At 40.7% G+C, this 23,861-nt stretch overlaps 1 pseudogene; it reads left to right on the top strand.

Annotated features, from left to right (window-relative positions):
* LOC147464656 (uncharacterized) overlaps positions 1–6,703 on the top strand; it is a 46,091-nt pseudogene extending 39,388 nt beyond the window's left edge.
* The last annotated feature ends 17,158 nt before the right edge of the window (positions 6,704–23,861 follow it).

Raw genomic sequence — 23,861 nt, 5'->3', positions numbered from 1 at the left:
ACAATTTTTCTTGCAGATTATTGACAGTATGTCCAATTTGGGTTTTGAAAACTCCTGGTATCTTGTATAACCTAGGTCTATGAGCAGGTCAAAAATGAGTTGGATCTGGGCCAAAGGTACACCGATCGCGATCGTACTTCTGAGCCCAAATTAGATGAAACTTCACCAGCTTGTTCACTAGGCTATTTTAAGACTACCTGCCAGACACTTTTGTATTTGGACTCAAAAAGGTGAAGTTTTTACTGTTTCTTGGTTGGAAGTGCCTGTTTTTCCAAATTTATCAATTTGATTGGATTTTGATGTTTGATTTGGGATTTGAGAGATACCTGGGGTTGTCCTATGTACAGGCTATCCCTTTGTATGGTTCCTTCTCAGTTTTGATGTGTTTTGGTCTACTGAAAGTCAATTTCTAAGCCAGTTTAGCAATTTTTGACTTGGATCTGTGTTCAGATGGTTTGACAGGTATTTTGAGGTTTCTGGCTCTAGGTCCTTTAGACTTTTATGTTTGTATACACCTGGGGATCCCACATATGAAATCTGGTCCAAATCTGGCACTTAGGTACACCGATCGCGATCGTACTTCTGAGCCCAAATCATACCAAATTTGCCATGCTTGTAGACACTGATGTTTTAAGGCTATCCCCAAAGTCTTTTTGCATTTGGATCACCAAAAGCCAAGATTTTGCACTTTCTAGCTCTGTCAGGCTAGTTTTACCCAAGTGGCCTGATTTCCTTGATTTTTGATGTTTTTGAGTGTGGTTGCTTTAGACAAAGTTGTTTAGAATCTTATCAAGAAGGCACATGTCAAATCTTGTCCAAATCTGACACTGAGGTACACCGATCGCGATCGTAGTACCTGGGCCAAATCTAATGAAATTTTGTCTGCTCCCTCTGACAAGTGTTTCCTAGTGTTTTGTGCTACCACTTTGTGATTTGAATCAATATCAATCCTGTTTGGTCAGATTTTCAGAGTCTTATGGCTTTTTTTGGCCAAAGTTATGGTTTTCTGGTTTCTCGGCTCTGACTTTTGTCCCAAATCTGACTGGAATGTGATTTACTTATCCTACTCCTAAGTACAGAAATGAAAAAACATAAGAAAATGAATCAAACAAAACAAACACGACGGATTTCGGGTGAGATTTCAGTACTCAATCGAATTAAAGAAATTGAAGAGCAAAAATGCTTTAACACACTCACTCACAGCTCCCTAAATCTCCTAAGAGAGGATCTAGCCGGTCCATTGGCTCTAGACTCCACTAAGCTCTAAACCCTTGTCTAGCAGCCTAACTGAGGTGTAAAATGGATTTGTGGATTCATCTTTTTTAAGGAGTCTAACTGCGCACTCGATCACTCATCACCTAAGGTGCATTCCCCGGAAACAGCGCCAATGTTTGCGGGTCACCGCGACTGACGTCCATAGCATAGCTCTCAAGCATCAACATATTTATCAATACAGGGGAAGCGACTCGGATGAAGCATGGGAACTCACTAGGGTGTCAATCCTAATGAAGTGAACTCAAAGAGATGCAACCACTAACTCTATAAGTAAATCAATCGCATTACCACCAAGTAATCTGCCTATGTCCTCCTACACCGTTCTTCAGTCATCACGCCCGTTTACCATGCAAATCATATCGAAATTGCACGAAACTTGAAGGGAAGCTACAGGGGACTATCAGGAATATATCCTATCACTGTCACAGCATTCTGGAGAGGTACAACGATCGCGGTTGTTCCTTCCAAAGTCAGCAAAAACAGCGAACAGGTGATCCTAATGGGTGTTTTAGGGTCCCTAAAGCCCCTCCTAGGGTCAAAACAACATAAAACACGCATATAGACACTCAAAACAACGATTTAAGGCCTCAAACTCGTAGTTGAAAACCTACACCGAATCTTGAATGATTACACTTGAATGAAAGAGCGAGAGGAGAGGAACACAATGCAATAATCAAATCTGAATTTGGATTACCGTAGCCGCAATGGCGAAGATTACAAGGTTGAACAAGAAGGAGCTCTCAAACGTACGCTGTCCTCTGAGTTCTCCATTAAAAGATTATCTTCAAACTTACAAAAAATGACCTTTATAGATTAGGTCTTTACAAAATGGCTTGTCCGGCCATAAGCTCCCAAACCTCTAACTGGCTCTCTAATATACAATTGCTCCCATAAGAATAATCATACATCCTTTGACAATTTCCCAGCTTAGAGATGCTTCTTTACAAAAGAATTTTACAATGGTTTCTCTGAAAAATATGGTCCTTCTGGCAACGGCTGCTTGTTGCTTCGTTCGCCAAACAATGTGTGTGTGTGTGTGTGTGTGTGTGAGAGCACACCTTTAAATAGGCCTCCTCAAGCTAAAAACCGAACCTGCTTGCTATTTGCATCTGGGAGCTACTCCAGTTAAGCATGGCAAGTCCAATTGCCTGCCCACCAAGTGTCTAGTTGGCTTGGTTAATTGGCTCTCACACTTAGTTGCAAGCTTGGAAACTCTCCCAAGACTCCCACAAGGACAAAAGGCTGGAGTGGCCTGGAACCTGCTCCCACACAGCCTCGAGCCCCCGGTGCCTCCCCGGACAATTTTGGGAAACATTGATCTTAGGCTAAAACGGGTCATACGAGTCGGAATTTGATGCCGAAAATTGCTATAGCAAGCTCTAACTAAGGCATATTGGCCCGAGTACCTGCCATATTTAGCAGCCCCCGGGGTTCGAAAATGTTTTTTTTTTTAAAATTCGGGGTACAAGTGCAGTTTTTCGAGACGATCAAAACCGGACGGGTCGGGTGACCAAAAACTTACTATTTTTGGAATTTTTTTACAAAAATTATTTTTATTCACATTTCGAAGCTTTAAAATATTATAAACATCATGGCACTGACAGAATTCAGAAAACTGCTTTAAGTAGTAACTTTTTCCAGTATATTCATTTCAAGGTACAATGGTGCTCTTTTTGATCGGGGTGAGAGACCTTACAGTAATCTTCTTTATTTCCCGATCTAGAATCCTTGAGCTTTCGTAAATAAATTCCTCTGCAAAATACTTCCACCGTGTGGGATATTCTTCTGCCACTTCTTGAACGTGCATTTTAAAATCAGAGTTTAAAACCTCCTCCAAAGCTGCAATCATCCGATCTTTTGGAACATTTCGGCTCTTCATCTTAGCTTCGTAACATGCAATAAAACCTTCTGGATCATATCCCTGAAAATTATAATACTGCTCCCGAACAGCATCAAGTGCTAGCTCTACAGCATCATCAGTCTGCTTTTTTATCTGCATGGCTTTTTCTTCCTGTAGATACCCCTGAACCAATTCCATCATTTTTGGCAAATCTGTAACTGCCAGATTTTTATCAAATCCATTGGCACTGAAATCTTCAATAAACTGCTTTAACTGTTCTGGCATCTCCATCTTTACCTCCCACCCGGGCTTGTTTCGCGTCGGGTTCACCAAAGATGTCTGGGGATATGTGTTCGCTACATGTGGCCGGGCAGGCGCCGGGCCTTTGGCTGTGAGAGGTGTGAAAGAGAGAGAATGAGAGAAACACATGCAACTGAATCTGGAAATCACCGTACCCTTCAATTAATTGATTAAAGCTTTGAGTACAACTAAATTCTTAGCCAAGGCGGGTTGTTAACAGCACCGTCACTTGGATCATCTGCTAACTAGGAGTTTAAGCTCCCGTTACAGGATTAACCGGGCCGTTAACGACACCGGACTTAACAAAATTCTTAATCAACCTTCAGACTGTTTTCGGTGATGAGATTCCCTTTTTCGCTTTATCTGTCTCATTTACCTAATTCTGCTCATTGCCTCAATCTTTATGCTTCAATTATTGCCAAATTCTCTGCAAGCTATCTCTATGTAGCATCCTTTGATCGCCTCTGTCGTCCTTTTTATGCTTAATTGAGAGAAAGATTGAGAGAGATCTTTCAACACCCCCCGTCTTTCTCAATCTTCACCCCCTTCACAGATTCCTCAGTTTTACTCCTTCACTTCCCTTAAGAGATCTGCCCAAACTCGCCCCGATAGCTTAGGGGTTTGTAGTCATCCAAGCTCTTCCTTGCTTAGCTTCAAGAACGAGATCGAAAGAGAGTGTTTGAGAGAGCTTTGCCTTGGTCAAGCTTGCTTGCTTCGACAAGCTTCTTCTCGACCTACTTGCTTGCCTTGACAATCTTCCTCCCTTGCTTTGCTTGCTTGCCTCGACAAGCTCTTCTCGACCTATATGCTTGCCTCGACAAGCTTCCTCCCTTGCTTTGCTTGCTTTCCTCGACAAGCTCTTCTCAAGCTCCGCTTGCTTGCCTTCTCCTCCTCGCTTGGCTTGCCCTTGGAAAACGACGAGAGAGAGAGAGAGATGAGAGAGAGAGGAGAGAGAGAGAGAGAGAGAGAGAAAGCCTTCGTTGCCGTGTCGTCCCAACACGAACGAGAGAGAGAGAGAGAGAGCGGGAGAGAGAGAGCATTTCTTTTTCTCCTAATCGAGATCCTCCTCATGCCTCTCTTGCTTCCCCCTCGTAACCCTATATTTTTTTCTCTTTACTCACCCCGTCTCACTTACCCACAACCTGCAACGACGGCGCCGTCGGTGATGTGGCGTGGGAGTCCTATTTATGACGTGGTAGGGCCGGGGTTCGACCAGCATGAAATTCGCCGGGACAAGCTCCGAAAGTGGTCGCCCTGGGCTGCCGAGGAGTTTCCGCTTCACGAGTGTGCCCGTCTGAGCCTCAGGGAAGGCGCTGCGAGCGTCATCTCACCCCCTGCGCCCCTTGCTGTCTGCTTGCCCGCCATGCTTTGCTTTTTATTTTTCCCTTACACACTAAAGCCCTTAGTTTATTAAGTGGGTGGCCAAGGTTGTGGCCCTTGGGCAGCCATTTGAATTGTGAGTATGGGCGGCCATAGACTTTGTAAGGGCATCACATTTAGCATACATGTCAGCCAAATCACTGCCAAGCACGACATCTCTTTCGAGCAGTCCTTGTCAACAGTCTCATCAAGGATTCTCTCCCCTCAGGGTCAATCCCGGAATCAATGCTTTCCATGAGATCACATGAAGCTCTTCAAGCAGTTTTTGTACTTAATGAGACGTACACCACATTTGACGTACATGTAGCTGCTATCAATGCACTGTCGGAGATAATATTTTGGACAAGATTCTCTTCGAGCACTTACTTTGTTGCACTCCAATCGAGCGGACCGAACTGGTACGAAGCCGGCCCCCGGTGAATCTTTAACGCCTAATATCTTGGCGATCGAGACTCCGATCACTGCTCTGAAAAAACCAACGTGCTCCAGAAAATGAGCACTTCAGGCCCATGCGTTCATTTTATTTTTGTCACCTCACTTGTAGTTGCCCAATCCGGTACGGATCTGCAATCGACTCAAACTTCAATATGCCATAACTTCTTCACCGTAGCTCCAATTGACGAGACGTAAAGACAGGCCAGTAGAGCTCTTCAAGCACTACAGTTCTAGATCATAAACTCACATCTGTGCTCACTTCAAGCATAGTCATTTCTGGCATCATTAAGGTATCAGTTGGCCTTTTAAAGCCGCATTTGGCATATATTAATCATTAAACTTGGCCTGTTAACAAGCCTTGATCATTGACCATTAAATGTGTAGGCTTCAAAGAAGCTTAGCTTGCATTTGTCTGCTCTGTTTCTCTACATGGCAGCAGAGCTGCACGCCAGCGTATTGAGGGGGTGTATGTCAAGAGAAAAGTGTGGAAAGATGGAGGTACTAGCTTGTGGGCTCTCTATGCAAATGCTGCCACTATTGTTGTAAAAGTTGAAAGCTTTGATTGTTGTTTACATGTTTACTGTGAACATAGAATTAAGGAGTTGCTTACTGATAAGGCAGTGATTGAGTTCGCTCCCACTATTGCATTCACTCTTGTGAAGGTTGAGACCTCCAAGGTCCGATGGTGGTGATAGTTATCGTTTAACCATCGCAGATGGCCCTGCATCCAGTGATAGAGCAAGTGTGAGTCATCAATTTGATCAATTTTTCCTTGATATCTTAAGGCTTATCTCTAATCTAGATTATTTGTGCAGTTGCTATTTGTTCCGTCCAGGTGTGGCGATTATCATCTCATGGTTGATGCTTTGAAAACCAAGGGTTCTTTTTCATGTGTTGCGCACAACATCAACGTCTTCAAAGCAGCATCAATCATATTATCTGTGGTGGACGCAACTCTTATTTGTGCATTGCCAAAAAATTTAAAGAGTGTTTTCTCGTAGCATCTCTCAAAACAAGTCACTAGTATGGGATTTGGGAAGAAGGTAATCTACTTTAACTAGATCTATTTGCGTGAGCATTGCTTGCAAGTTTTAATCTCATAATTGTTTGTAGGTCTTTGGAACTTTGGAGATGGTTAACATCAACAGTTTGGAGGTGGAATATGTGTGTGACTTGCAAAGGCAGAAATGTTAGTCGTCAAATTTGCAACCCCTTTTGTTACTCGTGTGGAAAGCGTGTGCAGATTGTGAAGTTGCCTTCTCTTCAAGCTAAAATCTGTTTGCAAAATGGAGAAGCTGTACAAGTAATTCTGCAAGGAATATCGTGGATGTAGTTCTAAATTTTCCCAAGCCTTTTCTCAGCCTTTTTGATGAGAATTTGTTAGACTTGAAATCATCTCTTGTTGCCTTTAGCAAAGTTGGAACATACTCTATAGACAAGCACGGTTTTGTGATTGATTACAAGGCACCCTAAATTGTATCTTTCCTCCTAACCTTTTGCTTGAAGAACGGTAGTATGGTTGCCTATCCTTCATCCTTTTTTGTAAATGACAAAAAGCTTTATGTTTTGCCAAATTTTTTGTCTACATATAATAGTAACGATGATGTTTTGCAAGCTTTGATTTGTCTCTTCAATTGTTCTATGTCTCTCATTGAATTGGAAAAACATCTTCTTGACCTTATAATGCTTGACCTTGCTAACAATAAAAATGAAACACGAGCTGTATGGATTGCACCATGGACAAATAGTGTTGTTGATAGCACGCATTGCATGACCACTTGAACACTTTGATACATACACAAGGAACATCTCGGCTCTTGAGCATGCACTTGGTTATCTTGTTTTGCCGACAATTTAATGTGACATGTGTTGTCCATGTCTTCCAAAATAAGAAGTTTATCAAATTTGTTTTTTGTGGAGGCATAAGCATAGAATCCACATCTGCAATACCTTCACTTGCTTCCATTATTTTCGAACCAAAATGTGTATGGCTTCCTATGTCGTCAAAGCATTTTAAACAGCCACGTTGTGTTTGGAGCAAAGATGACATTGCTTGCTTGACCACGTTGATTAATGAGAATCCATTTGCAAGTGCTAAAGATATTTTTTAGCTCTTTCAAGCGTCCTATCCTTCTTCATTCTCAAGCAAGAAAATTTTAACTAAGGTTTATAAAATGTGGAAAGACCCGAGTTTACACAACCAAGCAGTGACATGAGGGTGTCAAAATCACGAACAACTCTTTACGCAAGAAAAATTCTAGATGTTCCATGCTATCCATGTGCCTCTTGCAATGGTTTGTTTTTTCGTAAGAATTTGAGGCTATTATCAGACGGTGACTTGCTTCTCTTGAAGGAGTTGAGAGTCCTTGTCACTACTTCGCACATGGAATCTAATGCATGTGTTGCTTGCAAGCGGGCATTGAAATGTCAACAAATTCCACCTTTTTGCATGCAAGGGCTGCTAGTTTTCAATCGAAGTATGGAGAGTGTTTCGCAATTGAATGCTATAGAGCGCCGTCTTGTGTCTCTTAGAATTCCATTTTCCCAAATAAGAGAACTTACTTATGAGGGGAAATATGGGTTGCGAGGAAGCATTATCAACGTTATGGCAGATTTGTCTAGGGTGCAAACTGTATTGCCTCGCTTCGTAGACGATCAAGCTACTCTCCTTGTGGAGATCAAGTGAAAATTAGAATATGATCATGCATACCTAAGTGGAGCTGTCCGGACCGCATTTGTGCTACGAGAATGGCATCAACTTGTGCTTAATCCATTGTATCTTGAAAATGGTGCCATTCTCGTAGATGACCAAGAACCATCTGACACTCTTTTCCATGGCCTTTACACTTCTCAGCAAGTTGTAGATCACAATGCACAAGCCAAGAGTATTGCACCTTGAGATGGGTTTGCACCATTGAGCCTTTTTGACGATGAATATTGTGAAGAGTTATCTTTCCCAGCATTGTTCTTTGGCGAAAGAAGACAGTATCATCTCTTGGCAAAAAAAAGGTATCAGAAAGTCGCGCAATGGGAGCTTAAGAATGTGGACAGAAGATTTGCAGGAGATATCGAGAATATTTTCTCAAGACAATTAAGATTATCATCAGCAAGGTCCTCAGCTCTATATGCGTGCGTTTACGTAAAGGTAAGCTGCGAGGCAAGCAGCTGCAAGCTAAAGACGTTCAATCAACAACCAATGTCGAACAACTACTTTCATCCCAAGTCGGATATAGTGACTTTGAGAATTTGCGGACTTCCACTGACTACAAAACAAAACTTAAGCGCAATGTTTTCGCCATGATTCGACCATTAGGACAACCCACGTTCTTTATTACATTCTCATGCGCAGAGCAAAGGTGGAAGCCGTTGATGGATTGCTTGATTAAACTCAATCCACACATTGTTGAAGACAATCAATCCAATAGGTGTGCTTACATGAGAACACTAGTCCGATCAGATCCTACTACAACAGCTCGATATTATGTCCACAGATTTAGAGAAACTAAGAAAGAACTAAAACGTGACAAAACCATTCTCGGTGAGCTGATGGATTATTTCTTTGTCACTGAGTTCCAACAAAGAGGAAGCCAACATGACCATGGGTTGCTTTGAATAGAAAACGCACTTGTATTTGGCATTGCTTTGAATGATGAGGTGGTGGATTTTATTGATTCATATATAATGACGAACAAGGATGATCTTGATGAATCCTTGAGAGCTGTCTAGATTCACTCACATCGCAAGACATGCAAAAAGCACAAAACTTTGTGTCGATTTGGCTTCCAAGGACCACCCTCAAGAAGGAAAATTATCTTATGTCCAAACAATGTGAACAACACAACAAGACAATAAATTGTCGACAGGAAGAGATATATCGATCAATTGTCGACATTGTCGTTTGATGCTTGGTTAGAAACACTGAATATGGACGAAGAGGACTACCTCCAAGCACTTTGCATAAACATAACAGAGCCAACACTTCTTTTGAAAAGAGACCCCAAGGACATTTTCACAAATAACTTCAACAAGAAACTTTGTGCATTGTGGGATGCAAATATTGATATTCAAATTATTTTCAATGGACACGGTGCAGCTGCATATTGCACATCATACATGACAAAAAGTGGCAGTTCCGTAAGCAAAGCAATCAAACACGTGGTTGAAGCTTGCAAGAAGAACAACTTACCAATGTTGGAACGCTTGAAAAATATTGGTGGCGCATTGATCAATGCACAAGAAATGAAATCACAACAAGCAGCATACATTGCATTGTCGCTACCTTTGCATAGTGCTAGCAAAGAATTTGTGTTTATAAATGCTGATTGGAGCGCTGAGAGGACATTGTTGTTGGAAAGAAGAGTCATGTTGGATTCTTTGCAGCCTGAGGACACAAATATATTCTTCGATGACCTAGTCACAAAGTACGCACGCCATCCACCTGATCTACAGTGCTTATGCTTGGCTGAATATGCTAGCAACTACAAGCTCGTTCGTGGCTGTCCTCAAAAGAACAAAGAAACTCGCATTATTAGGTTTATCAATTTCAAATTGGAGAAGGACTCTGAGAGGCATTATCATGAGCTTTGTTTATTGTTTTTACCGTTCATTGGTGAAGAGTCAGCCTTTGAATTGACACCTAGCTCTTGGAGAGAGAAATATATCACACACTCTCAAACCATAAATGAGAACCGTAAAAAATTCTCAAGCTTGGAGACCACAACTTCAACCATTGTGGAGTCCTCAATGAACACTTCATCAAGTGCAGAAACAATGGAAATTCACAAATACAATCTAGATCTTGATCTTCAAGGACCTCCACTTGTAGCGAGGTCGCTCCCTCTTTCTAAGAAGCTCGCACTACCGAACGAGCAATACCAATCATTAGTTGAAAAATTAAACACTGATCAACGATCCCTTTATGATGATATTTTAACCAGGAAACGATTGAAGCCAATGAAGCCTATTCATCTTTTCTTGACGGGAGGTGCAGGGACAGGGAAGACTTTCGTGCTGCAAACTATAGTCCAAGGGCTGATTCGACACTACAACTTGGCGATTCAACTTGACATTGAAATCCCCACAGCTTTACTACTGGCATATACTGGCAAAGCAGCACCCAATCTTGGGGGGACAACAATTCACTCTGCATTGCGTCTACCACTCGTGCTTCAAGCTAATGTCAACCTCTCTTCTAGCAGCCTTGCTGAACTTTCACAATTATACAAAAACCTCAAACTAGTTGTGTTTGATGAGGCCTCCTTGATAGGCAACAGACTTCTAAGAATCATAGATACAAGACTTTGCAACATCAAGCATAACCACATTGAACCATTTGGTGGTTTGGAAGTAATTTTTTGTGGAGATCTTTGTCAAGCTAGCCCAATTTGGGACCATTGGATCTTTTGCGAGCCACAAGAACCAGTTGAATTGCTCACACCCTCTTTTTGGCACACACATATCAAATGCCACGAGTTAACACAAATAATGCGCCAATCAGACACAAATTTTATTTCTGTTCTCAACAGAATACGGAAGGCTCAACAAACAAACGAAGATTTGCTCTATGTGAACTCTACTCTTAGAAACAAATTGTTTGACAAATTTATGACACCTCATCTATTCTACACAAACAAATTGAAGAACGAACATAATCAACTTGTTTTCAACGGCTTGGCTACCCAGACAAGAAAGCAAAGTGCTAATATGGACGCTCGGAGGCAAGCAACACTCGGAGGATTGGTCTAGAACTACTTGGGCTTTGTTGACAGTAGAGGGCACGCCTAGGACGGGGGAAAATCTTGGCTATCGGTAATTAAAAGATCTCAAAAGAACATGATAAGGGACCCTTTGTATCAAGGATAAGGGGGCGAGTTGGGTGGGATGGCTGCCCTGATAGCTGTTGTAATTATGGTCCCTGGATGATGTCATGGCTCAACACGAGCATGACAAGACCTTGTAATTATTTGGGTTGATAAATATAATTCACTCACAATTGTGAGTTTTGCTATTAAAAAAAAAGGGGGGGACTTGTGGAATGGCCTCCTTTTGACAATGAAAAAAAATATTTACTTTCTTTCTTTTGCCAAAAGACTTTTCACTCTACATAAAATATGTCTCATACAAAAAAAGGTAAATTGGAGGGGAATTTTACTCCTCAATGCAAATTTGACTTTTGAATTTGAAGATATATTAGGATTATTATTTTCAAGGGGATTTTTTCAAGATCAATATTGATATTATTTTAATAAATTCTGTAATTTTGTATTTTAAAATTTTGAAAATTACTCTAAAGAGACACTCATATACTCTTTCTTAAAGTTCTAAAAAAATTGACATCTCCACAAGTCATGAGGAAACGTGCTATCCCGTCCCCTCTCCCACCAAGTTGTTGATTTTTTGCGATGAGTGTGTAGGCACAAGTGAGAGAGAGAGAGAGAGAGAGACTAAGGAAAACTCGAAAGTTGAGTATCTTTCTATGAATAGAGGGGGGGGTTGCTTGCTTATCGCAAAGTTAAGCCAACCACATGCCAACTCCAAATGTAGTTCACCAGAGACAGAGAGAGAGAGAGAGAGAGAGAGAGAGAGAGAGAGAGAGAGAGAGATCAGAGGGCATCAATCAATGAGAAGAAGAGAGTAGATAGAGGTTGTGTGTGTTAAAAGAGAGCCAATCAACGAGAAGAAGAGAGCAAAGAGACATTGTGTGTGTGTGATATATATATATATATATATATATATATATATATATATATATATAGAGAGAGAGAGAGAGAGAGAGAGAGAGAGAGAGGGCGGGGGGGGGAGAGAGAGAGAGACACTAATCAATGAAAAGAAATAGGGGAGAGAGAGAGAGAGAGAGAGAGAGAGAGAGATCATAGAGGCGTTGATTTTCAACAACTACTCGATAATCGTTTTGATGCCAAATTTGAAACTAGATGGCAGGGGCCATACATAGTTAAGAAGGCTTTCAATTCAAGTTACTATCACCTTATGGACTTGAATGGGAAAGAGCACTCTAGGAAGGTAAATGGTTATCGCTTGAAGCCCTATTTGAGTCGCCTTCTACCAAAGGATCTACCAAAGATCTGTCAAAGGGCAGCTGTCTCATGTAAGTATTGTTACATGAAGCATGAGTGTAACTCCAGCCAAAATTTTGAGGGGCCAAACAATGAAGATCTCGTCAAGGACTCTAAAGCACTCTCTTTGGAAAAGATGCTCTATGATGGTACATGAATATACCATCATCCTGGGGGAGGGCTAATGATAGCCGTTTTTTGGCTTTCCATAATTGCCATAGTAAGCTACCTCCCTATCAAATCACTCAAACATTTTCGTTATCCCTACCATTTCACTGTACAAAGGCGTGTGAGTTAGGGACTTTCTCCATATTTTCTTAAAAACCCTCAGCTAGCTAGTCACTGGGCTAGTTGAGCCAAAAAATTAAATAAAATCAAAAAAATAAAATATATTATGGCCCATTTGTGTGTAAATATTTCATTGTATATAGGGCCTAAATAAAAGGATTTTTCATAATTATTTTGGTATTTATTTAAATATTTCTACCTATGGTGTGTTATTTATGCTATGTACATTGACTCAACATTGCCATATTTTTTCTTACCATTTTGCATACTCTTTATTCCATATAAAAATAATTTCATGCAAGCTTCTCTTATTTTTGGTCTAACTCCATCCCAACAAAAATCCAAAAAAACTAGTTTATTTATGTGTATATTTTTTCACTATTGTCATTTTTTCCTTCCTACATCTATTCTCTATTACTCTCATAAATTAGACCACCAAAATATTCATCTTTTTATGGTAGGCTTATAATGAGAGACATTTATTTTCATCCCTTTATATTTTTTCCACCTATATTATTTATATTTGACATGTACATATTTTTTTAGACCCCTCAATATTTGATTTTCTTAGTTGTACTATTCACTTATATCATGATCTCAACAATATCTTCAATTATAGACCTACCAAATAAGGTCAAGGGTATGTGGCATGCATGCATACACTATGGGAGGCTCACTCTTGGAGGTATTCAAAAGAATCATCCAAAGAAGGACCTCACAAGGACTTTGTGCAGTGGAAAAAACAGTCGGTTTTGCTGAATTTTTAAAGATCACATGCTCCCCGAATTTGAAAAGGTGATACAACAAAAGTTGTAGCTATGAGCTATGATTTTATTGGTGGACCCCAGTTTGCCATGCTATGCAGCCACACTCCCTCTTCCACTTTATCATTTTCCTCTTTCACACACACTTCTCCACTCATCATCCCCACCTCTCTCACCACTCCTCTCTGCACCCTACTCACCTTCTTCTCAACCTTGAAGAATAAGAGAAACCATGGTGAATTCATGTCTCCTACACACACTTCCATTCCAAAATTGACCACATAGTCTCATTTTTCCTCTTCCATATTACTAATATCTATCAAAAAAACCACAAAATTTAGCCTCTTCTCTTGAAAGACAGCATCATGGCGATTGATTACTCATGTTTACTTACCTTGGCTTCCAAGGAAGGTCAAGAGTGGAGAAAAAACGTACCGTCAAAGCTAGTGGACCGTCAACAAGCGTCAAAATTGACCCTACTCAAGACTCTTGGAGCATCAACATTGTAAGAAATCCATGTTTTCTTACCTATTAAGAGTTTTTTCTTCCTTATTTGTATCCTACATGGATACTCCCATTGTAAATATCCAATTCCATTTTTAAATCAATAAAAATACTAACTCTACTAATTTACTAACACTAACCTACTATGAAAAGTCCTATCACCTCCACTTCTCTCCTCTCTCTCTTCTTCATCTATCCACACCAACTTCTTGATAATTCCAAGCAAAAGAAATTAGATAAGTGCTGAAAATCTAACCCAACCATGGTCAGAGGAGTAACCCTAGCCTTCAAAATTGCTATAAAAGGAGGGTGTAGCTAGCACAAAAGGGGGGGAGCCATAAGCAAGAGCACTATGCTATAGCTTGAGAATCCAAGCTCAACCTCTCTAGAAGGAGCTCTTGAGTGGAAGCTCATTGTCTTATGCATATGCATGTGTTGTATTAGGGGTGATTAGCAAGGGAACTCTATGCCATTGTAAGAGAGAGTGATCATTCAATTGAGAGTAGGAAATCTATCATTTCTCCTACTAGTGTAAGCCCAACATTTGTTGAATCAAGGAGGGTGGATTTGGAGTAAGCTTGGATACTTTGTCTCTCTTCCAACGTGAGTAATGGACAACAATGATGTGTAAGTGTCTTGGTGTTTTTTTTTAAGTTCTTGATAGCTTGTCTCTGGGTGTTGTGATCAATTTAGCCATAAATCCCACATACTGTAAGAGGGCGACACGGTGGAGAGGACTCCCCTGGCTTTAAGACAGTGACTGGGGTGGCTTTTCTTGTGATGTGTTGTGGTGTAATTTACTCAAGCTATGTTGAACAAATACTAATCTCACTTTCATTGGTCATGACAGATTTGTAAGAAGGTATTAGTGCAACAAGCACCCCCTCCCCCTTCCCTCTTTTTCTTACATATATAATTGTGTTTGCTTGATCATTGTCGAACATTTCAAAGCAGCCCGAGCACTCTCTCTCTCTCTCTCTCTCTCTCTCTCTCTCTCTCTCTCTCTCTCTCTCTCTCTCTCTCTCTCTCTCTCTCTCTCTCTCTCTCTCTCTCTCTCTACGCATCCTAGTTCGCATCCAAAACTAGGTGGTGCCCCAAATTTATGTATGGTTAGGTTGCGGGTTTGTGTGTGTGTTTGCTATTTTTTCCAACCCCAACCCAATTGAGCAGCACGGGAGCCTAGAAAAGTTCTTAGAGGCCACTCTTCTTGTTGCCCACCCCGGATCGCCTCAAATTGGTGCCCCCACTGAGGACGAGCAGTTGTGTTAGCATACACAAGGTAAGTCTTCAAAAACTACTTGTGTTTACATGAACAATCCACCACCTCCTGATCCTGCTCATGCAATTCAATTTCATCAGTTTCATTGGGTGCAAGGGATTAGGATAAATGTTCGCATTGATAAGAAAAATCTTTTTTCAACAACGTATTGTATTCCTCTTTGGTGTTGAAGCATTAAGAGATATTCTACAATCTCCAAATCCTATTATACTCCCACTTGTAGACTATAATGTCTCTTTTGATGTACATGTGTTTATCTTGTTTTAGCTAGGTTAATGAATCAAGAGGACTTGTATCGTACATTCATTCCTTTGGCTAGACAAGACGTGCATGTAATAGTTGGCACAAAGTTACAAATTCAACGTGTTTTTCGTCGTATGTTTGAACCTAGGCAAGTAGCGGCTATCAATGCCTCAGTCAATCCGTTCATTTTGCCATTGATTCGCTACGATCTAAGATTTGGCGTTTACATTTTCATTCTACTTTGAAATTTGATTTTGCAAAACAAAAATAAAAAAGGAAAAAGAAATTTTTGAGTAAAACCAACAACATGGATACAACTAGGCAAATGGGTGGCTACCCCTTGTTCTTTGGAGAGCTTGGGGAGGATGCAGAATTATTCTTAGCAAATTTCAAAATGTCTTGCCGTATCAAGAGGATAGTAACTGATCAGGAACGTGTAGAAATGTTTGAGGTAGTCCTTAGGAAAGATGCTAGCACTTGGTTTGACTCTTTGCCTGAGGAAGTTAAGGGTAATTACACAGAAGTTTTGAATCGTTTCAAGAAATACTTCTTTGATCCCCAAAACACTCAAAAACTATGGCAAGACATTGTTTCTCGTAAGCAAAAAGACTTAGATGACTACTACTTGTACAAGCAAGATTTTCTACGTCTTTGGGCTCTATGGATACGAAATGTTTCTAACCCTGGTGATGGTGCAGAACTTCTAAAGAAGGAGAGGTTCATAGTCGGACTCTTTCCTGACCTTAAGGTAAAGGTTGAGGCGGGTGCACCTGCTACCTTTGATGCAGCTGAAACTAGGGCTGTTGAGAAATATAAGAAACTCAAGTTCTTAAGGGGGGAGGTTCCAATAGAAGGTCTTAGATCCAAAGGTAAGTCACAAGCATCGACATCTAGGGATCTTCCTGAGGTAACGGCGGAAGTGATTGAGAAGTTAAATGAATCTTTAAGCAGCCTGTCAATTCACCTTGCACAAGCTGTAGGTCCAAAGGGACAAGCAAAGAAGTCTGAAGAGCGAGATTCACGACCTAGGAGAGTCTTGCAATGTTGGAATTGCGGTAAGTCTGGACATGGGATGTATAATTGTCCTTGGCCCCGTGGGGAGCCACGGAGACCTAACTTGAATTACCCAGTGATGAATGCAGGTGAAGGAACTAGTCAGCAACCATGGCTTCTACAAAGGCCAAATGGAGCAAGACCACCTCCACAAGGAGTGGAAGGAGTTCCACCTTTGCCAGACCCAAATGTGCATGTGGTGGAGGTGAAAAATTCAAAACAGGTTGACATGGAAGCAAATGGCATTAAGCGTGGCCGTGGAAAAGGGAGGGAGAAAGAAGGAGTCACGTCACAAAGTGATCATGGATGAGAAAAGAAGGCAAAGGAGACCAAGGAAACTAAGAGGACTCGACGTCGTATCAATCTCCAAGAATTCACTCTTGGACATGGTATGGCTCCATACAACCTATTGGAAGACATGAGAGGTAAGGGTCCTGATATCTCATGGCCTCAGTTTCTTGCATTATGCCCACAAGTTAGGAGGGACTTAACAAAGGCAGTTAGCACTAGAAGAAAGGTAAAAGAGAGTGTTCCTGTTGTAAACATTGCACATTGAAATGAATGAGGATATTACACCTGTGCTAGATTGTTACATCAAAGGAAGATTGGTTAGGAAAGGTCTAGTGGATGGGGGTGCACAAATTTGCATCATGACAGAGGGACTCATGCAAAAACTAGGCATGCACATCCATGAGACACCTGAAATTAAAGTCAAGATGGCAAACAATAGCAAAGCTAGGTGTGTAGGCATTTGTAAAAATGTTTTTGTAGAGGCCTTTGGCATTAAGAAGGCAGTGGATTTTTATGTTATGTCTACGAAAGGAAATGGTTACCCATTTATCCTAGGGAGACCATGGCTAATGAAAATGCAAGCTTTGCAGGATTGGGAGAGTGGAAAGCTAATTTGCAAGAATGACAATCATAAGAAGGTTGTCTTTGACATGAAGGAGCAACGCCAAGAGGAGCTCCATGAAGAATCATCTCAAAGTGAGACGGAGGAAGGCTAGACCGATAGCACTTCAGAAGGAGAAAGTAGCGGTAGCATTACTGAAGAGGAGTCTTCCATCAAATTCATGGGGGTAAGGTTTAAGCCAAACAACCAAGAGACCTCTTGCCCACGTTTGGAAGAGGTAGGTTCCCAAGAAAACAAAAAGTGGAACATGAAAGAATGCTAGAAGGTATGTTATCTACAACACTTACAAAGGATGAAAGAGAGGATCTCAAAGGTGTGTTAAGGAAATTTCCTAGGATTTTTTCTAAAGACTACACCGATGTGCGTGGAGTAGATACTGTTCAACACAATTGAGTTAAAGCCAGAGGCCACACCTAAGGCTCAGAAGCTATGAAGTCTAGGAGTCATTAAGGAGCAGGATTTACTCAAGGAGGTAAGAAAGCTTCTAGCAGTAGGTTTCATTTATCCAGTGGAGAATTCAGAGTGGGTCTCTCCCGTTGTTGTCACTCCTAAGAAAAATGGCAAGTGGAGGGTGTGTGTGGATTACCGTCCACTCAATGAGGCAACAAAAAGAGATCACTTTTCCCTCCCATTTCAAGATGAGATACTAAACGAGGTAGCTGCTCATGAAAAGTACATTGTGTGTGATGGCTACTCGGTTACTTTCAAATAGGTATCGCATTGGAAGATCAGTTGAAAACAACCTTCATCACTCCTTGGGGTTGTTATTCTTTTAGAGTCATGCCATTTGGTCTGACAAATGCTCCTGCAACTTTCTAACGCTTCATGAACATGGTGTTTCAAGCATTCTTTGGGAAGTCCATTAGGGTTTTTATTGATGATTTTTGCATTTATAGCTCAAAATCATTGCATCTTCAAAGGGTAGAAGAAGGTTTAAAGAAGCTCTACGACATGGGAGGTCAACTCAACCCCGACAAGTGTCACATAGGTGAGGATGAAGTGATCTTGCTTGGTCACAAGGTTTCCTATAAAGGCATTGAGGTGGATCCTTCAAAGGCAAAGGCTCTTATTGAGCTCACATCACCCAAGAATCTCAAAGAGGTCATCTCATTCATTCAAAAGGTGAAGTATATGTCACGCTTTATTCACTTAGCTTCGGAGTTGCTTCATCCTTTGCAAAAGTTTACACAACAAGTAGAATTTTCATGGTCTTATGAGCTTGAAGAGTACTTTTGTAACATTAAAGTCATTTTGTCAGAGCTACCAATACTCATGCCTCCTTGTTGGGAGTACACATTCTTTGTTAGCTCTAGTGTTGGGAAGGAAACAATTGGTGCAGTTTTATTACAACAAGATCCCCACAGTACCAGGATACGACCCATCTACTTTGCTAGTAGGGTCATGAATGCTTTGGAGAGAGGCTACACGGAGGCAGAACTCATGATGCTTTCTCTCTCATGTTTGCGGTGAGAAAGTTTAGATGCTACTTGCTACCAAAACCTTTTGTAATTCTCACTGCAGAAAATTTATTTCCTTGGGTGTCATCTCAAATGAATCTTAGCACTAGGATCTCAAAGTGGATTATGGAATTGCAAGAGTTCCAATACTCTTTCAAGGTAGAAGATAGTGTGCGTGCACAATTGGCAGGGATCCTTACTTATAGGGTACATGAGAAGGAGATTAAGGTGCCTGAAGTAAAGACCCTACCATTGCCACCACCTAAAAGTATTCCTAATGCTTTTACCTTGTTCTTTGATGGAGCTTTTCGACAAGCCACAGGAAAAGCAGGGGGAGGGCTAGTATTGCTCAACCCAAGTGGAGAGGTGGTCATGAAAGAGAAGGTCAATCTACCAGGTTCAACTAGCAACAATGAAGCAGAATACGACACGCTACTTCATGGTTTAAAGATATGCATTGGCCAAGGTATACAATGTCTCATGGTAAAAGGGGATGCACTTCTCATTGTGAAGCAAATTTTAGGCATTTGGGCATGCAAGAATGAAAGCTTAAGGACAAAAGTTCATGCCATTTGTAGGATGTTTAATCAGTTTGAAGAAGTGCAACTATATCATATTCCTAGGAAACAAAATGAAGATGCCGATTTACTTGCACAACAAGCAGTTACATGTGTTGAGAAAGAAGTGCAGGTCATCATGGTGGCAGCAACTGTCAAGCAACCGAGATACCAGGGATTGGAGTCATTGACTCCCATTATTAGCTACATTTTGGAGGGTGAGTTTCCACAAGACTTCACGAAGGCTCAGAAGAGGAGACTCATGAAAAAGGCAAGCGCTTATCTCTTTCTAGAAGGATCCCTCTATCAAAGAGGAAAGGATCAAGTGTGCAGAAGAGTACCAACTATCAAGGAAATTCCAGCCATTCTAAAAGGTTTGCATGAAGAGGCATGTGGTGTTCATTTTTCCCAAGAGTTAACTGTGAAGAAGATTTTTCTTGCAGGGTATGTTTGGCCAAGTCTACATGTGGATGTCCAACATTGGTGCAAAAGTTTTCACAATTGTCAGGTAAATGGGAATAGAAGATTGGTTTATGGTCCAAGGCAAATCGTGCTTGCAAATGGACCCTTTGAAAAGTGGGGCATTGATGCTATGGATCCTCTCCCTAGGACAAAAAATGGTAAACTCTACATTCTAGTGGTTGTAGACTATATGACTAGGTGGGTGGAAGCACAAAGTGCGGCAAAGGTAAATGAGAGGACAGTGAGCAAATTTGTCTACACTCACATTTGTTGTAGATTTGACACACCTTTGGAGATTGTTTCTGATAATGGTCCAGGGTTTAGAAAGGGCTTGCTCACAGAAGTCTGTGAAGAACTTCACATTCTACATCGTCATAGGACACCCTACTATCCCCAATCCAATGGTCTGGTAGAAAAAGCTAATGGTGTCATTGCAGGCATCATTAGAATATGGTGAGAAACAAGTCAAAGTTGTGGGATGACTTCTTGGATGGTGCCTTGTGGGCATATCGAACCACATATAGGGAAGCCACGAAGTTTACACCATTTCACTTGGTCTATGGTCAAGAGGCTTTACAACCAATTGAGCTCAACATTCCAACAATGCGAATTCATGGAAAAACAGCACAAGATGATCAAGAAGCATGGATGGATCGACTTCTTACCTTAGCTGAGCTTGAGTGGAAAAGAGAAGCAGTATACGAGTGCTACAAGAGGAAAGCTACGCAGGCGAAGGAGAAGCTTGAAAAGAAACTAAAGGACAAAGGCATCAATGAAGGAGATCTTGTGCTAAGGTATGACAATCGACTCGATAATCGTTTTGATGCCAAATTTGAAACTAGATGGCAGGGGCCATACATAGTTAAGAAGGCTTTCAATTCAAGTTACTATCAACTTATGGACTTGAATGGGAAAGAGCACTCTAGGAAGGTAAATGGTTATCGCTTGAAGCCCTATTTGAGTCGCCTTCTACCAAAGGATCTACCAAAGATCTATCAAAGGGCAGCTGTCTCATGTAAGTATTGTTACATGAAGCATGAGTGTAACTCCAGCCAAAATTTTGAGGGGCCAAACAATGAAGATCTCGTCAAGGACTCTAAAGCACTCTCTTTGGAAAAGATGCTCTATGATGGTACATGAATATACCATCATCCTGGGGGAGGGCTAATGATAGCCGTTTTTCGGCTTTCCATAATTGCCATAGTAAGCTACCTCACCCTATCAAATCACTCAAACATTTTCGTTATCCCTACCATTTCACTGTACAAAGGCGTGTGAGTTAGGGACTTTCTCCATATTTTCTTAAAAACCCTCAGCTAGCTAGTCACTGGGCTAGTTGAGCCAAAAAATTAAATAAAATCAAAAAAAATAAAATATATTATGGCCCATTTGTGTGTAAATATTTCATTGTATATAGGGCCTAAATAAAAGGATTTTTCATAATTATTTTGGTATTTATTTAAATATTTCTACCTATGGTGTGTTATTTATGCTATGTACATTGACTCAACATTGCCATATTTTTTCTTACCATTTTGCATACTCTTTATTCCATATAAAAATAATTTCATGCAAGCTTCTCTTATTTTTGGTGTAACTCCATCCCAACAAAAATCCAAAAGAAACTAGTTTATTTATGTGTATATTTTTTCACTATTGTCATTTTTTCCTTCCTACATCTATTCTCTATTACTCTCATAAATTAGACCACCAAAATATTCATCTTTTTATGGTAGGCTTATAATGAGAGACATTTATTTTGACCCCTTTATATTTTTTCCACCTATATTATTTATATTTGACATGTACATATTTTTTTAGACCCCTCAATATTTGATTTTCTTAGTTGTACTATTCACTTATATCATGATCTCAACAATATCTTCAATTATAGACCTACCAAATAAGGTCAAGGGTATGTGGCATGCATGCATGCACTATGGGAGGCTCACTCTTGGAGGTATTCAAAAGAATCATCCAAAGAAGGACCTCACAAGGACTTTGTGCAGTGGAAAAAAAAGGTTTTGCTGAATTTTTAAAGATCACATGCTCCCCGAATTTGAAAAGGTGATACAACAAAAGTTGTAGCTCGTGAGCTGAACTTTTACCTCAAATTTTTTCATATTCTTTTGAGCTACGAGCTATGAGCTATGATTTTATTGGTGGACCCCAGTTTGCCCATGCTATGCAGCCACACTCCCTCTTCCACTTTATCATTTTCCTCTTTCACACACACTTCTCCACTCATCATCCCCACCTCTCTCACCACTCCTCTCTGCACCCTACTCACCTTCTTCTCAACCTTGAAGAATAAGAGAAACCATGGTGAATTCATGTCTCCTACACACACTTCCATTCCAAAATTGACCACATAGTCTCATTTTTCCTCTTCCATATTACTAATATCTATCAAAAAAACCACAAAATTTAGCCTCTTCTCTTGAAAGACAGCATCATGGCGATTGATTACTCATGTTTACTTACCTTGGCTTCCAAGGAAGGTCAAGAGTGGAGAAAAAATGTACCGTCAAAGCTAGTGGACCGTCAACAAGCGTCAAAATTGACCCTACTCAAGACTCTTGGAGCATCAACATTGTAAGAAATCCATGTTTTCTTACCTATTAAGAGTTTTTTCTTCCTTATTTGTATCCTACATGGATACTCCCACTGTAAATATCCAATTCCATTTTTAAATCAATAAAAATACTAACTCTACTAATTTACTAACACTAATCTACTATGAAAAGTCCTATCACCTCCACTTCTCTCCTCTCTCTCTTCTTCATCTATCCACACCAACTTCTTGATAATTCCAAGCAAAAGAAATTAGATAAGTGCTGAAAATCTAACCCAACCATGGTCAGAGGAGTAACCCTAGCCTTCAAAATTGCTATAAAAGGAGGGTGTAGCTAGCACAAAAGGGGGGGAGCCATAAGCAAGAGCACTATGTTATAGCTTGAGAATTCAAGCTCAACCTCTCTAGAAGGAGCTCTTGAGTGGAAGCTCATTGTCTTATGCATATGTATGTGTTGTATTAGGGATGATTAGCAAGGGAACTCTATGCCATTGTAAGAGAGAGTGATCATTCAATTGAGAGTAGGAAATCTATCATTTCTCCTACTAGTGTAAGCCCAACATTTGTTGAATCAAGGAGGGTGGATTTGGAGTAATCTTGGATACTTTGTCTCTCTTCCAACGTGAGTAATGGACAACAATGATGTGTAAGTGTCTTGGTGTTTTTTTTAAGTTCTTGATAGCTTTTTTCTGGCTGTTGTCATCAATTTAGCCATAAATCCCACATACTGTAAGAGGGCGACACGGTGGAGAGGACTCCTCTGGCTTTAAGACAGTGATTGGGGTGGCTTTTCTTGTGATGTGTTGTGGTGTAATTTACTCAAGCTATGTTGAACAAATACTAATCTCACTTTCATTGGTCATGACAGATTTGTAAGAAGATATTAGTGCAACAAGCACCCCCTCCCCCTTCCCTCTTTTTCTTACATATATAATTGTGTTTGCTTGATCACTGTCGAACATTTCAAAGCAGCCCGAGACTCTCTCTCTCTCTCCTCTCTCTCTCTCTCTCTCTCTCTCTCTCTCTCTCTCTCTCTCTCTCTCTCTCTCTCTCTCTCTCTCTCTCTCTCTGCGCGTCCTAGTTCGCATCCAAAACTAGGTGGTGCCCCAAATTTGTGTAGGGTTAGGTTGCGGGTTTGTGTGTGTGTTTGCTATTTTTTCCAACCCCAACCCAATTGAGCAGCACGGGAGCCTAGAAAAGTGCTTAGAGGCCACTCTTCTTGTTGCCCGCCCGGACCGCCTCATAGAGAGAGAGAGAGAGAGAGAGAGAGAGAGAGAGAGAGAGAGAGAGAGAGAGAGAGAGAGAGAGAGAGAGAGAGAGAGAGGATGAAAGAAAAAGAAGATTTCAACCTCCAATAAATTTTGAACTCTAAATCTGTTTCTTAGAAGGGAATTTGGATAACCAATCTACTACATGTAGGCAACAAAAAGGAAATTTTAATTGCTCTCTCTCTCTCTCTCTCT

The sequence above is a fragment of the Adiantum capillus-veneris genome, chromosome 1 (assembly GCF_014529385.1).
Source record: "Adiantum capillus-veneris isolate H3 chromosome 1, ASM1452938v2, whole genome shotgun sequence".
Lineage (NCBI taxonomy): Eukaryota > Viridiplantae > Streptophyta > Polypodiopsida > Polypodiales > Pteridaceae > Adiantum > Adiantum capillus-veneris.
This window is presented reverse-complemented; position numbering and strand designations above follow the sequence as displayed.